Here is a 15,528-nt window from a genome sequence, read left to right as displayed (position 1 = left end):
ATTCAAAGGTACTATTTGCCAGGTTCATCTTTTAGTTTTTTTACATAAAAGATTCTAACACTCAAAAATGTTAGGATTTAATACATTGACACTTATTTTAGCCAAAGTCCTCTAATTTTCGTAATCATCAGCAGGCAATCAGCAATGAATTATTTATTCATTCGAAAAATACTTACTGAGTGTTACAGTCTGTGCCAGGTAATAAGATAACAAAATACATAAAACTGAGTCCCCACCATCAAGGAAGTCATGGTCTCACGGGGAAGAGAGGCATTTTTGAGGCTGATGTTCAAAAGATGTGGCAGGTGAAATGATAAAGATATGCAGAGATGTGTTCAAGGCATACTGTGACCAAGGAGGAGGCATATCTAATGAGTTGTGGGTAAGAAACAATGCAGGCTAGGGGAGGGAAACTTTCCAAAGGAAAGAAACTTCTAAACTATATATAAATCATAACATTAAAATCACATAATAAAAATAAAATAAATGATAATTTAGTTACAAAGAAAAATCTCTTCCTCTTAGGACCTACTGACACATGTTCCAGGACTGGACAGATTTAGATATCACTATAAGGTGAATATATGGAAATGATATAGCCCTTTAAAAGTAAAGAGAAGGACAAAACTAAAAAATAGAAAAAATAAAAGTAAAGAGAAGGAATGATTCTAAAAGGTATTACCTGTGTTCATATCATCTGTTTTCAATTTTTTAAAATATTTTGGCAAAATGATAAAATATTAAGAAAAGATTCTAGATAAGAATCTGAAAATATAGGTTTTTATAAATGGCTTTAATAAATAATTTACTTTTTTATTCATGGCCAAGTAACAGAACAGGTAAATAATGCAGCTAGGGCAGAGAATGCACCTGTTTGCTGGCCTTATTATTTTGATCACTTAGGATGAATTACTTCATTAAAGAACATACGCAGTCTAACTCTTACTAACAATAGACTCATGCTTAATTTTTTATGGTATTATAGGCCTTGAGGAGTTTCCAAGAATTCCACAATTCTTACGGAACTTACAAAAGGTAAAATATAGTAATGGAACTATTGTAACACAATTTGGACTCCATGTTATTTCATTATTTGACTACTGTGGTGTCCATCAAAATAAAAGAACTATAGCTGATCTCATCAAGGTCAAGGATAAGCTGAAATGCAAACTAGAATATAGGGCAGCCCGGTGGCTCAGCGGTTTAGTGCCACCTTCAGCCCAGGGCGTGATCCTGGAGACCCGGGATTGAGTCCCATGTCCGGCTCCCTGCATGGAGCCTGCTTCTCTCTCTGCCTGTGTCTCTGCCTCTCTCTGTGTGTGTCTCTCAAGAATAAATAAATAAAATCTTAAAAAAAAAAAAAACTAGAATATAACACCAATTTAACTGAGGACATTTAAAAGATTAATAATTCCAACCTTGATTATTGACTAGATCCCATCTAAATATATAAATGCCCAAATAACCCTTTCATTTTCCCAATTCTAATATGAACATGTGTTGGGATACATGTATATGTATGTGCACACACACTTGTACATGTGCACACACACAACATAAGCTGGCATCGATGAGTATGCACATGTTTTAGGGTATATGTTTGTTTATATATGTATATATTTATATTATATATATAATATGTATAATCAGCTGGCATCAATGAATACATACCTTTAACATGAGGAGAGAATTCTCTGTCCCACAATCTAGGCAAAGGTAAAATAAATCTTTACAGTTTTATGATCATGCAAATAGCCAAGAAATGAGTCAAATACTGTCAACATCTAATGTCAACACCGAGAGAGCCAAAGTGCTAATGGAAATTACATTTTCTCCTTGGCATATTTAGTGCTACAAGAATGTCCAATATGTTTATAGTACATCAAATGAGAAAATCTCAGGTAGTAGAGACAGTATGTGCACAGACTGAGCTGAGAAATACTGAGGGATACCTAACGAGGTTATGGTTCAAACCAATGCAGCTTGCCTGCTGACTGTTCATTAGCCACCTTAAAAGAGCCAGAGGTGCCCCATCTCCTTGCCAACAGCTGCCGAACCAAAAGAAAGCATCCCTGGGGTTCAAGAGCACACGTGTCACTCGATCAGAAAATGTCAGAGCTGAAAAGAATCAACGAGGCCACACAGTAACTAACTGTGCCCGCAAATCTGTAGATTGTGGTTACACTTGGGTGATTCTATGAACTTCTTGAAATTATATGCAAGGGCTTGTGTACACATGCAGAAGAACCACTTATGTGGTTCAATCATTTCTGTAATGGATGGGGAAACAGTTCCGTTGAAACTGAATCACCGCTCACAAGCTCTAAATTAGAGACAGGATCTCTTGAATCCCAATTATTTGTTTGCGTTATCGCACCAAGTTGTCTCTTATTAAGCGTTAAAAATCTTAACTGCAGCAGATAATGACAGACAGCTGTGATCCCTAATCCCAGATTTTCTAAAATATTCAATATCCCCTGTGTAATCATTCAATCAACTCTCCACGAGTCCCACTGATACTGCCCTTCCTGTCAAAGCGCCAAACATAACCTGTGTGACACCTGTGTTCTGGCGGCCCGTCAAGTGAATCGGTATCGGACACGAGTAGCTCATGCCCTCCTGGCATCTCAGAGACCAAATATAGTCTGCTGGAACACCCAAGGAAGAAATTAAAGGATACAAACAGGTTTTGAGAATATAAGTGTTCAAGGACAAAGCTCTGCAGTAACTTACACTGCCTTGTGCATAGTTAATACTCAGCAAATGTTTGTTGAACTGAACCAACGTGTAAAACTATCTAACAAATGGTCACCCTCACCGTTCCCAAATGAGGAAAAATTCTTCTCAAAATTGCCTCTCTTATGAGTACACTAAGGCTGTTTTTTTAAGCTAGCTTTCCTTAAAAAACGCTATATATATATATTTTATATATATATATCAATCCTTCAGTTATTCCAAAATAGCTCTGAATTTACAAGTAGATACCAAGTTCAATAAATTGATAAAACTTTATCTTAGTGCACACACACACACACATAGATATACATACATATAAATGATATCTCTCCATAAGGTATTTCTCTAATAAGAATCTCTCATCAAATTAATAATACCATTAGACTGACTTTTAGATGTTTTAACAGTGGTCTTTGGGGTATAAAAACATATTGATGACTTGGGCAAGCTGCCACTGGACTGGACATGAGTTTGTACAAAGTAAATTCTCCATCTCAAATCTAATTAAAAGGTTTTCCCTCCAAAACCTTCTTTTCCTATATTAATGATTGTGATAGGGAGCATGATAATTTATCTAGTCCCCAATCCAAAAAGTTTACTGAACTTTCCTCTCTCTTACCTAAAACATCTACTGAATAAGGATACCCAAATATAACTCATAAACATCTCAATTCACAACTTCCTTGCTCCTATGGTCACTACTTTCTTATAGGCCTGCAACAGCTTGAGCCAGAACTCACAGCTCTCTCTCTCTACCCTCAATTGTTCCCATTCTGGTTTTTCCTTCATACGACATCAGGATTAGTTTTCTAAAAAATAAATCTAATCATTTCTCACTCGCGCTTGAAACCTATTAGTGGCTTCCTACTGCATTAAAGTAACTCAGATTTTTACTTTAAAATATAAGGCTTTCGGTAATTAAAATTTGATGTCCTTTCCTTTTTTTTAATATTTTTTTTAATTTTTATTTATTTATGATAGTCACAGAGAGAGAGAGAGGCAGAGACACAGGCAGAGGGAGAAGCAGGCTCCATGCACCGGGAGCCTGACGTGGGATTCGATCCTGGGTCTCCAGGATCACGCCCTGAGCCAAAGGCAGGCGCCAAACCGCTGCACCACCCAGGGATCCCCTTGATGTCCTTTCCATTCTCATGTGCAGCAACCCATAACATCTCCTACAGGTTCTTTTAAACCTGCTTAGAGACCTTGTCAAGGTTCTCCATGTCAGCCTGGTTTCCTTTATTTTCTTAACTTATAGCATATGTACCTACACTCCATAAAATGCTTTTGCTGATGCTTTTTCCATCTGGCATAGAAGGTACCCATCCTTCATGGCTTAAGCAAAGGCTGCAAAAAATCTTACCTATCTCCTCCACATACATTTATTTGCTTTCCAATCTAGTGCACTTTGTCCATATTTCTATCAGCACATTTAAAACAATATTTTATGAAATATACAGACTGAAGTCAAATATAGCACCTGAATATAATGAGTCAATTAAAAAGCAGAACCAAAAAGCTGTCTAGAATCCCCAAATATGCCAACTTCCAACTTCCCCATGGGTCAATGGAGGAATAATGGGGAAATTAGGAAACATGTTATATTAAAAGGTCATAAATACATGTTATACAAAATTCATGAGATGGAGTGATATCAATGAAAATCAGAGTGAAAACCTTCAAAAACTCTTTCTTACATAAAGCCAGCAAGAGAACTGGCAAAAATTGTTAGGATCTTTCTCAAAACTCAGGAAACCAAAGGCTTAATCCAAGGCTTGTAGCATTCTAGAGTGCTTATTCAAGAAAAATAACTGATGTCAGTAAAAACAGTGAATCTTGTGGAATTTGAATTTGCACTATTCCTTTCCCCCATTAGTTGAAAACTAAGAGGTCACGTGTGTGGTGAATACCGGAAGGCAGGCCACCTCTTTTTTTTTTTTTTTTTTTTTTATTTATTCATGAGAGACACAGAGAGAAGCAGAGACACAGGCAGAGGGAGAAGCAGGCTCCACGCAGGGAGCCCGATGCGGGACTCGATTCCGGACCCTGGGATCACGCCCTGGGCCAAAGGCTGATGCTCAACCGCTGAGCCACCCAGGTGCCCCGGCAGGCCACCTCTTAAAAAAGCAGCATGGGTCTGGAGCATCTTCAAACTCTCATTCCCAGAGATACGTCATGATGTGACCTATTTTGTGGTTCCTAGAAGAGCACTTCAAGCTTCTCTGTATTTGACCTAAATCAGATCTCACTCAGTGGGAAAAGCCTCTTTCCCAAAGGCATTTGTTGAAAACAATTACAAGAATTTTATTTTAACTTTACAGTTGTCTAAAGCCTCTCTCCTTAGTTTATAGACAGCTCTCTTCTCTTTGTCTTCACATGGTCTTCTGTCTGTGTCTATGTCCAAACCTAAAAGGATGCCAGTGATACTGGATTAGGGCCCACTCTAATAACCTTATTTTAATCTAATCACCTCTGTAAAGGTTCTATCACCAAATAGAATAGGGGGTCAGACCTTCAACATGATTGGGGGGGGGCACAATTCAGCCCATAATGTCTATCCTCACACATATAAAATAGTTGCATTATAGTTATGTTTTCCAGTCTTTGCAGAATATTTCTAAATAATAAGCCATATTTTCAGAATATTTTCTATTACCTTTAAAACATTATATTAAGAAAAAGTCCCTAAGATGTCTAACTATGTTTTTGAAACTCAATCGTTACAGCAAAGTCAAAAGAACAAATGGACTTACTTTAGTCCTGGCTCAGATATTAACCGCTGAATTTGCCCTGTACTTAGTACTTAAATAATGCACACTTCAATTCCGCCTGGAAAAGGAAGTAGTTGGACTGAATTCGTCTGCAACTCTACAAGCCCAAAGACTCAGATTTTACCTCGTCTTATTTTGCCACAGCAATTGGCACTTGAAGGTGGCCTACAAAGAACACAAGAACATTTATTTAAATGAAGAGATTAATGTAAATTCAGTTGAGTTTGGAAATGTTTGCACAGCTGAAAACCATGAAACTTCCAGGCTTCTTACACAAATTTCATCCATTCTCTGAGGACAGACTGCTTTTGGATTTGTGAATGCACACAAATGTTGCTTTCAGTACACAAAAATACCTATGGTAGGTATCCCGCATGCCTTATGCTACTCCAAAATTATTTTCATCAAGGGTGAGTATTCCAGCAGTCTTCCCTTCCTGAAAATTAGTCCCAGAAATTTAGAACTTATCACAACGGGTTCTAGGACTTCAACTACATGTTAATTTATGAAAATTTCCTAGGATGCTCTTAGATTCTATATAATAAAATTCAAAGCATCTAATTGTCCATTTACTAAATGGTGTCCAGGTATTCTGAATTACTAAATTTTAAAAAGTATGCATCACCTTATCTATATTTTAAATACACCAAGTGACAACAGAATCAAGACAATGAAATAGTCTTTCTTGACACGGAGAAACATGCATGTGAAAACAGGTTCATTGGGGCACCTGGATGGCATAGTCAGTTAAGCACCTGACTCTTGGTTTTGCCTCAGATACTGATCTCAGGGTCATGAGATCAAGTTCCACAATGGGCTCCATACTCAACATGGAGTCTGATTGAGATTCTCTATCTATCTCCCTCTACCCTATCCCCTGCTCACTGTATCTCTCTATCTCAAATAAATAAATCTTTAAAAAAAAATATATATATATATACACAAATACATATACAATGTATATATAGAAAGAAAGAAAAAAGTTCATTTCTCTTGATAAAAGTGGTTTTATAAGTTTGACACACAGCATAATGATCAAAAGTTTTGGAAAAATGTGTTGAAAGACAATGACTCATATAAACATTCCCTTTGTGAAATACTCACGGAATATTGCAACACATGACCATAGCATATGTTAGGACAATTTGACACAACACCAATGCTAGAAGAAAAAAAGAACTCCAATATTTCAGAAGCTAGTTTAGGACACAAAGAATCCTTTAGAAGGGACATCTATGTAAAATTACCAGCTGAGACTAATCCTTGAGGATATCAGCTATATATTACACTGACATTAATTAATTCATTTAAATGTAGTATACACGTTAGAGAAGGACAAGTGAGCTGACATCGAAAACCAACGGTCAATCTCCAACACTTAACAATGACCATGATAAATTATTTAGAGAGTACTACTGAGATGGAACATATAAGAATATAAAATGCATGTTTGGGTTTTTAAAAAATAGCTGTTACTGAGCAGCTTAAATCTAAGAGGGTTGCTTAGATTTTACTACCTAAAGCTTCTAAGATTTACAAATTTTGCTCAGACTGCTGCTGTTGGATAGTCAAAGGTACTGTAGAGTTAGGAGAGCATGGGAGAGATGGCTATATTATCATGGACTACAGTTATAAGATTCAGTAATTGATATAATGGTGAAAAATGATACAGGGTTGAAAGAAGAAGGCCAGCAGTATTAATGCAGGTTATTGTGATCAGATGTTCATAATGTACTTTCTGAGAGTACACCAATCACACAAAATTGATAAAGTAATTCTTCCATTTAAGCAATACCCCATTCTACAAGTAATTTCTTAGAAGATAGTGTCTCAATGTTCTTATATGGTTGATTCACTTCTTATGGCTAAGTGCTCCCAGAGAATGGTTTACTCCTTCTTGCTGACAATAGCCCTGGAAAATATAAGTACTTTACATACCTGTAAAATACTTTTAAAGTACTTATCTCTCCTTTTCCTTTCATAATGCAAACCACATTTCAAATTTTAATTAAGACTGGAGGTGACAGAAAAAAAAAAAACATTGGAGGTAGCACTATTTTATAAGCATTAGTCTAAAGTATGAAGAGACTAACTGGCCAGCTTATCATGAAATAAAAACCCAATTCCCACTTTACTCACTGAGATACTAAAAAAGGGGGGGGGGGGTTCTCAAGGGTGTATTCTCTGAATAGAAAGTCTCTTAACACTTCTGGGATGGGGCTAACATTCCTCCCTTATTTATTTAAATCACTGAATTATTCTCAATTCATCTAAGCTTTCCTCCTCTATATTCTCCACATGTTTTGAAAATTAGAGACTACCCCTTTCCTCCAAACTTGAAACCAAAGATTCTTGACTTTTTTTTTTAAATCATCAAGATATAACTCACATAAAATAGAATTCACTCACTTGAAGTGTATGATTCAATGGATTTTGGTATATTCACAGATTTGTACAACAATCACAACACTCATTTTAGAGCATTTTCATCCTTCCAAAAAGAGCTCATACTCATTTTCATTCCATTCCCCTCTTTCCCAGCCTTAGTAAACCAATAATCTATTCTCTGTTTCTATAGAGATTTACCAATTCTGGATATTTCATATAAATGAAATCACATAGTAGGTGGTCTTTTGTAACTGGCTTCTTTGTTTTCAAGGCTCATCCATGTAGTAGAATATATCAATACCTTATTCAATTTTTATGACCAAATAGCATTCCACTATATACGCAAGATTTTATTTATTCATTAGCTAATAAAAAATTGGCGTGTTTCTACTTTTAGGCTATTATGAATAATACTGCTATGAACATTCATGTACAAACCGTTGTGTATATGGACATAAGTTTTCATTTCTCTTAGATAAGCAGCTTGCAGTAGAACATCTAGATTATATAGAAAGACTCTATTGAATAATTTAAAGAAATACCAAACTGTGTTCCAAGACAACTGCACCTGTTAGCATCCCCCTCATCATTCTACAAGGGTTCCAATTTCTCCACAACCTCACCAACACATTCTATTTGTCTGTTTCACTTTTTACTATCATTCTAGTGGATGTTAAGTGGTATGTTACTTGATTTTGAATTGCATTTTCCTAATGTGTAATGATGTTGAGCATCTTTTCTTATGCTTATTTGCCACTTGTATATCCTTGTTGGTGAAACGTCTATTCAGATTCTTTGCCCATTTTCAACTGGGTTATTTGTCTTTTTAGTACTGAATTATAGGAATTATTTATATATTTCAGATTCAAGTCCCATATCAATATATAATTTGAAAACATTTCCTCCCATAATACGGATCATCTTTTTCAGTATTCTGATGGTATAATTTCTAGCACACAAGTTTTAAATGTTGATGTAATCTAATTTACCTTTTGTGTGTGTGTGTGTGTGTGTGTGTGTTTTGGTGTCATCTATAAAAAAAAAAAAAAAAAAAAAAAAAAAAAAAAACACTGCAGATGCCAAGGTCTTGATTCTTCATATTTTTTTTCTAAGAGTTCCGTAGTTTTAGATCTTACATTTAGGTATCTGATTCATTCTTTTTTTGTTTTTGTTTTTGTTTTTTTTGTGGGTTTTTTGTTTTTTGTTTTGTTTTATATCTTTTTTTTGTATCTGATTCATTCTCAGTTAATTTTTGTATATGGTGTAAAGTAAGGCTATCCAACCTCATTCTCTGCGTGTGGACATCTAGTTGCCTCAGCACAATTTGCTGAAAAGAATTATTTATTCATTTTTGTTTTGGTACCCTTGTCAAAAAATAATTGACCATAGAGATGCCTGGGTAGCTCAGTGGTTGAGCATCTGCCTTCGGCTCAGGTTGTGATCCCTGGTCCGGGGATTGAGTCCCATATTGGGCTCCTTGTGAGGAGTCTGCTTCTCCCTCTCCCTGTGTCTCTGCCTCTCTCTCTCTGTGTCTCTCCTGAATAAACAAATAAAATATTTTTTTAAAAAAATTGACCATAAACTCTAATTATATAAAATTTAAGTGACAAGATCACCTGAAAATTTTCAGGTAAAATAATCTGAAATTTAGCCAGTAACCATCAATGAAGTGGAGAAATGACTGGCCAACATCGAGTTGACAGATTCAGTGTATCAACGAAACACTGACCCTAACTACATCAATAACAAAGGTGATAATGGACTAAGAGGAAAAAGCTGAAAGCTCCCAGGCAATGATATCAAGTGTTTATAAGCCATAATAATGAGCAAAGGCAAGTAGTTAGCTATGGAAAGATTTTATGTAATTGATCTAGTTTGAAGATTTTCCTATGAGGAACAGCCTCAGAGGATGAGGTGGAGAGTCTGGGAATGTGAATGATAGGAAGTAAACAGGATATAGAAACCAATTGCTTAGCCTGATTCGGAATAGGCTTTAGAGCCAATGGAGAATGTTAATCAAGAAACAAAGGTGGAAACCAACTAATACAGACAAGGCAAATGTGACAGAAGCTTGAGGAATGTCATGAGATTTTTAAAAATAGACTAGAAATATACCCCCAGACACCCGAGATAAGAAATTGAGAATAGTTTCCACACTTTGTTTAGGAAGCTTTTCACACACCGTCTCTCTGGTGAGGAATGACTTAGAGATTTGTATAAAGAGACGTAGCAGCACATCAATGCCTACAACAAAGAAGTGCGTACCTAATCCTTGCACTATCCCAGGCACTCTCTCAGTTCTCTTACATGTATATTACCTTGCCTAATTCTCATGAATACCATAAGAGGTTAAAACCATGTTATATTCGTATTACAGGTAATAAAATTGAGATTTTTTAAAAAGTTACATATCTTATCTAAGTCTCTCAACTATAAAACAGCTGAGTCTAGATTTAAAGCCAGATCTAGGTGACTCCAAATTATTTGGTCTTCTGATTATACAGGTAAAGATAAAGAAAAACTGCATCAGGATCTAAAAGCTTAGTCCTTTAATTAGAGTAATATATAAGTGGCATGTGGCTAGAAGTTGATAGAGTTTCTAATCGTCATTGGCTATTAGTTTTACCATCAAACTAATCACCTATGTTAGAAACTTCTGAGCTTTCTGTTATTTCTTCTTTAGCCAACATATCATTTCTACCTGACCTCCATCTCCTGTCCATTCCTCTCTCACAGATATATTTCAGGTCATCATCACTCCTAAACTTGGTAACTGTAAGATCTACCAAGCTAATTTTTCTATATGTTGGTTCTCCTTACATAAATCAGGTAATTCACTATTCCAATACTAATCCTGAAATGCAGCTCTTATCATGGCATATCTACACTCAAAAATATTCAATACTCTCTCCTCATGTTCATCAAATCAAAAAAGCAAACTGACCTTCACATTCCAACCTCTACAATATAGCCATGTCTTCCCCATCCAGCCTAGACATCTTAGCTGCCTACAGACAAATTGTAACCCTGGTTACAGTTATTAACGGGCAACCCCGGGTGGCTCAATAGTTTAGTACCGCCTTCAGCTGAGGGTGTGATCCTGGAGATCGGGGATTGAGTCCTACGTCGGGCTCCCTGCATGGAGCCTGCTTCTCCCTCTGCCTGTGTCTCTGCCTCTCTCTCTCTCTCTCTCTCTCTCTCTCTCTCTCATTCTGTGTCTCTCATGAATACATAAATAAAATCGTTATTATCATTAACAGTATCCCATGCTTCCAAAATAATGCATTTATTCATTCTTTTCCTGGCCATGAAATGCCTCTCCCATGTCTGCTAACAGAAATGCAATCCATCTCAAACGCCACATTGTACAAGAAACCTATCCCTCAACATAACAATTGCTTCCTCTTTTAATTATATTTTTCTTGTATGGCTCATATGATCCTAAATTATTCTAGCTTTGTGGATTTTCCTAATCTCACTTTCTAGACTTCAGTGAAAGCAAAGCCTGTGTATTATTCTCTGAATTCCATAAACACTTAGATTCTTTGAAATTATGGGCATTAAAAAAATAATTGTTAAACTATTATTAAAGTTGAAAAAAATATAGTGGTGTGTTAATTAGAAATATCTGGGCTGCAAATGACGGGTGTTCCATATAGCTGAGACCAAAGGGGGAGGAATTATTTCTGGTTCATGTGAACAAACAATGGAAAATAAATGATAGGCTGGCCTCCAAATAACACAGATACTGACAGGACTGTGTACTATATCACTATGCTTCTCCCTTGGGATGACTCTGTTCCCACCTATTACAGACTGACCCTGCCTACCTTCTCAGGGACATGGCCACCAGCAGCTTCCCAGTTTCCATTTTTTGAGCCTCAGGAACAGAAAGGAAAGGAATATTCTATAACACTCATCCCTATCCCTGCATCTGTTTTAAAAATACCAGAAAAAAAAAGTCTCTTACTGGCCCAGCTTAGATCACTGAATTAATGACTATGGCCAAAAGTTGAGCATAAGAAGGTGGCAGCTCCTATTCAGGCTTCATGGATAAAGTGAGGTATTCATATGTGTGTGCATTTTTTTTGGAGAGCTAACTTACTCAGAAAATGCAGAAAGAGGTACTATATGGAGAAAGTATTTGATGCCCACTATAGCTAAAAGTTTCTGATTAACTGATTAACTAATGCAGAGTAGAGTTTTAAAAAAAAATGAAAGGAAAATGTTAGTCTTTCAGTCTATAAACAACATTTTGGAACACAGAAAAAAGAAAAAGATACACATTGCATCATTTGCTTTCCCATTCCTCATATTATTGTTCTTTCTCCAACATTCTTATATGAGCAGGTTCAGATCTTGGACATGGTTTTATAGTTAAACTATTCATAAAGTTTTCCATTCATAATATGGAAAAGAAAATGACAGCTTAGCATAACTATTTGGGAATCTAGCATTCTGTAATGGTTAAAACAATGTAACTGAAAGGTATTTAGCTTATCTTATGTAGTTTATCATTTTCTTCCCTGCATGACATTTATCTTCTCTAATGTCACTGTTGGAAATATCCATCATGTATCTCTCAGAGTATCATACACACAGGCCATCAAGGATCGTAGTCTCAAGTGGCCATGATGGTCAATAAACCAACATAAATGAATAAGAAATACAATGATCTAACAAGTGCCTACTTAAAGTAAGCAACTGCTATGCTGCTCCAGCCAACTGTTTCATTGAAAAAAGGCAAACTAGTATGGTGAAATCATATGGTTCTTTTTATTTAAAAATTCCAGTAAGTCAGGGTTATATATGAAACTTCCTGTTTTTTAAATGTGAGCCATCAACTCAAATATTTTTTTCAAATGCTGTACAGGCCAAACAGACCAAATCTGCAGGTCAAATTTGACCTCCAATTCATATCCTATGTAGATATATTCAAAAGTTCTCATTGAATGAATGCTAACATACAAAACTAATGATTTGCAAATCAAATCACAGTTTTCTATTAATTACATTCTAATTATAGAGATTACATTCTCCAGGAGAAAATGTTGGTCTTAGTCCATTAAAACACTATTTAAAATTTTAACATTTACTTTAGGAACTATTCTTCTTTCGCTAATGGGAAGCATTAGGTAAATGTAATTCCAAAAATGATCACTGAAGACGTTAGTCAAATGGATAATCAATTCATTCTTACAGATGCTCTTTCATATAATATTAAAAGTTATCACACAGGCAGCATTTATTGTCATTCTCATTTATTCCTTATTACTTAAATGTTTAAACTGCTCAATTTAATCCTCTTTATGAAGGCATTTAAAATCTACTACCAGCCATACTGATTCCTCTTTGAATTTCTACAGTCCTCATTTGTTGTTATTTAATCACAGGTTTCTAGCCTTTGAGGTGCTTTGTGACTCATCAGTGGAACAGTGAGAAAAAAATAATAAACTTGTTATTAGGAGATCCAGTTGGAATCAAATTTATTAGTTATTAGAGCTTGGGAAAGAAAAGCAAATGGTCTGCCATGTACTACAACAATAACTCTATAGCACTCATAAACTGAGATATGGAGAAAACAGAAGGAAATCAAGCATTTAGTGGTCAAGGTAATTGTCAACTGTCAATTCCTGTCAAAAAAGAAGTAGATAGATATAAGAACCAGCAGGGTAGTTCTGATAGAAACAACTATGAGTAGATGTTGGGAAAAAGCAGAGAAAATAAAAATGGATGCCAAAATATATGGGTAAAAGATGTTTTATCATTTAATAATCTATATGGGTAAAAGATATTTTATCATTTAATCTACTTAAAATATAATTGAGTTTTTAAAACAAACAATGTAACATGGGTTCTATACATATATAAAAATAAGATCTATGATAAAAACCCCATATGAAATGAGGAAGCAAATGGAAATATATTTTATATTAGAAAATAAAAGGAAAGAAACCTCACCTTAAGCATTAAGAAAAATGAAGATATTAAAAAACAAATCATGCTATAAAAATGAAAAGTATAATGCCTGAAGTAAAAAGTACACAACAGTTTATTAGCAGATTACATAAATTAAAAAAAAAAAAAACGGTGAACTTGAAAAAAAAGCAAGAGAAATTTTGCAAAGCATAACTCAGATGAAAGTGAACCAAAAAGAGACGACAAGACAAAACAAGGAAAGTGAAGAGACAGAAAAAAAAAAAAAAAAAAAAAAAAAGACGGGAAAGAAAAGAAGAAGGTATTATGAAGATTATAATGTATATAAGTAAAATATATAACAACAACAGCATAAGAATTGGAGGAGAATATTAGCAGAATACGGTAAAATTCTTATACTACATGTGAAATGGTATAATATCATTTGAGGGTAGACTGTTGAAAACTGATTATAAACACTGTAACAAAAAGGTAAGTTTTTAAAACTTAAAAAATTCAGAAAAAAAAAAAAGACCCAACTATGTATTGCTTACATGAAACACATTTTAAATATAAAGAAACAAATAGGTTAAAGTAAAAACAAATATAAATGATTCTAACACTAGTCAAAAGAAAGCTGAAGTGGTTATATAACATCAGAAAAATAGGATTTCAGAGCAAAGAAGAATACTAGGGATAGAGTTTCATAATAATAAAAGGATTAATTCATCAAGAAAATAGAACAATTCTAAAGATTCATGCATCTAATAAGGGAATGTCAACATACACAAAGCAAAAATAGATAGAAATTGAGGAAAAATAGATAAATCCATAATTATAGTCACAGATTCATTACAGTCAGAGTAAAAAATGTCAAAATAGAAATCTAGAACAATAATGAAAACTAATGAAATCAGAGGCTGGGGATCCCTGGGTGGCTCAGTGGTTTAGCGCCTGCCTTCGGCCCAGGCCATGACCCCAGGGTCCTGGGATCAAGTCCCACATCAGGCTCCTTGCATGGAGCCTACTTCTCCCTCTGCCTGTGTCTCTGCCTCTCTCTCTCTCTATGTCTCTCATGAATAAATAAATAAAATCTTAAAAAAAAAAAAAAAAGAAAGAAATCAGAGGCTGATTCTTGGGAGAAAAATCAAAATGACTGATAAACATCTATGTAAAATGATGATTAAAAAAGACAGTAGTACCATTTAATGGTATCATTAAGTGAAATGGAAAACCTCCCAAGAAGAGCAACTACCAGAGCTTATTCAAGAAAAATAGGAAACCCTGTATAGACTTTTAACTATTAAAGAGATTACTTAAAAAGCTTCTCACAAAGAAAATAAGATCAGAGATCTAAGTGAAAAGACATTCCATGTTCATGGATAGTAAGGCTCAACGTTGTCAAGATATCAGTTCTTCCCTATTAGTTCTGTAGACTCAACTCAATCCCAATCAAAATCCCAGCAAAACGATTCCACAGTTTATATGGAGAGGCAAAAGATCCAGAATAGCCAACACAATAACAAAGGACAAGAACAAAACTGGAGGACAGACATGGCACTACCCAACTTTAAGGCTTAGTATAAAGCTACAGAACTAACAACAGTGTGGTATTGGCAAAAGAACAGACAGGTCAATGAAACAAAATAGAGAACCCATAAAAATATGCACATAAAAAAAAATCGACTGATCTTTGACAAAAGTGGAAGGCAATACA

General features: G+C 35.1%; 1 protein-coding gene across 1 annotated transcript in view; it reads right to left on the bottom strand.

Annotated features, from left to right (window-relative positions):
* The window catches only part of NAALADL2 (N-acetylated alpha-linked acidic dipeptidase like 2), a 1,263,364-nt gene that overhangs the window by 1,206,067 nt on the left and 41,769 nt on the right, over positions 1–15,528 (bottom strand). The window lies entirely within an intron of this gene.

This window comes from Canis aureus, chromosome 31 (genome assembly GCF_053574225.1).
Source record: "Canis aureus isolate CA01 chromosome 31, VMU_Caureus_v.1.0, whole genome shotgun sequence".
Taxonomy (NCBI): Eukaryota; Metazoa; Chordata; class Mammalia; order Carnivora; family Canidae; genus Canis; species Canis aureus.
This window is presented reverse-complemented; position numbering and strand designations above follow the sequence as displayed.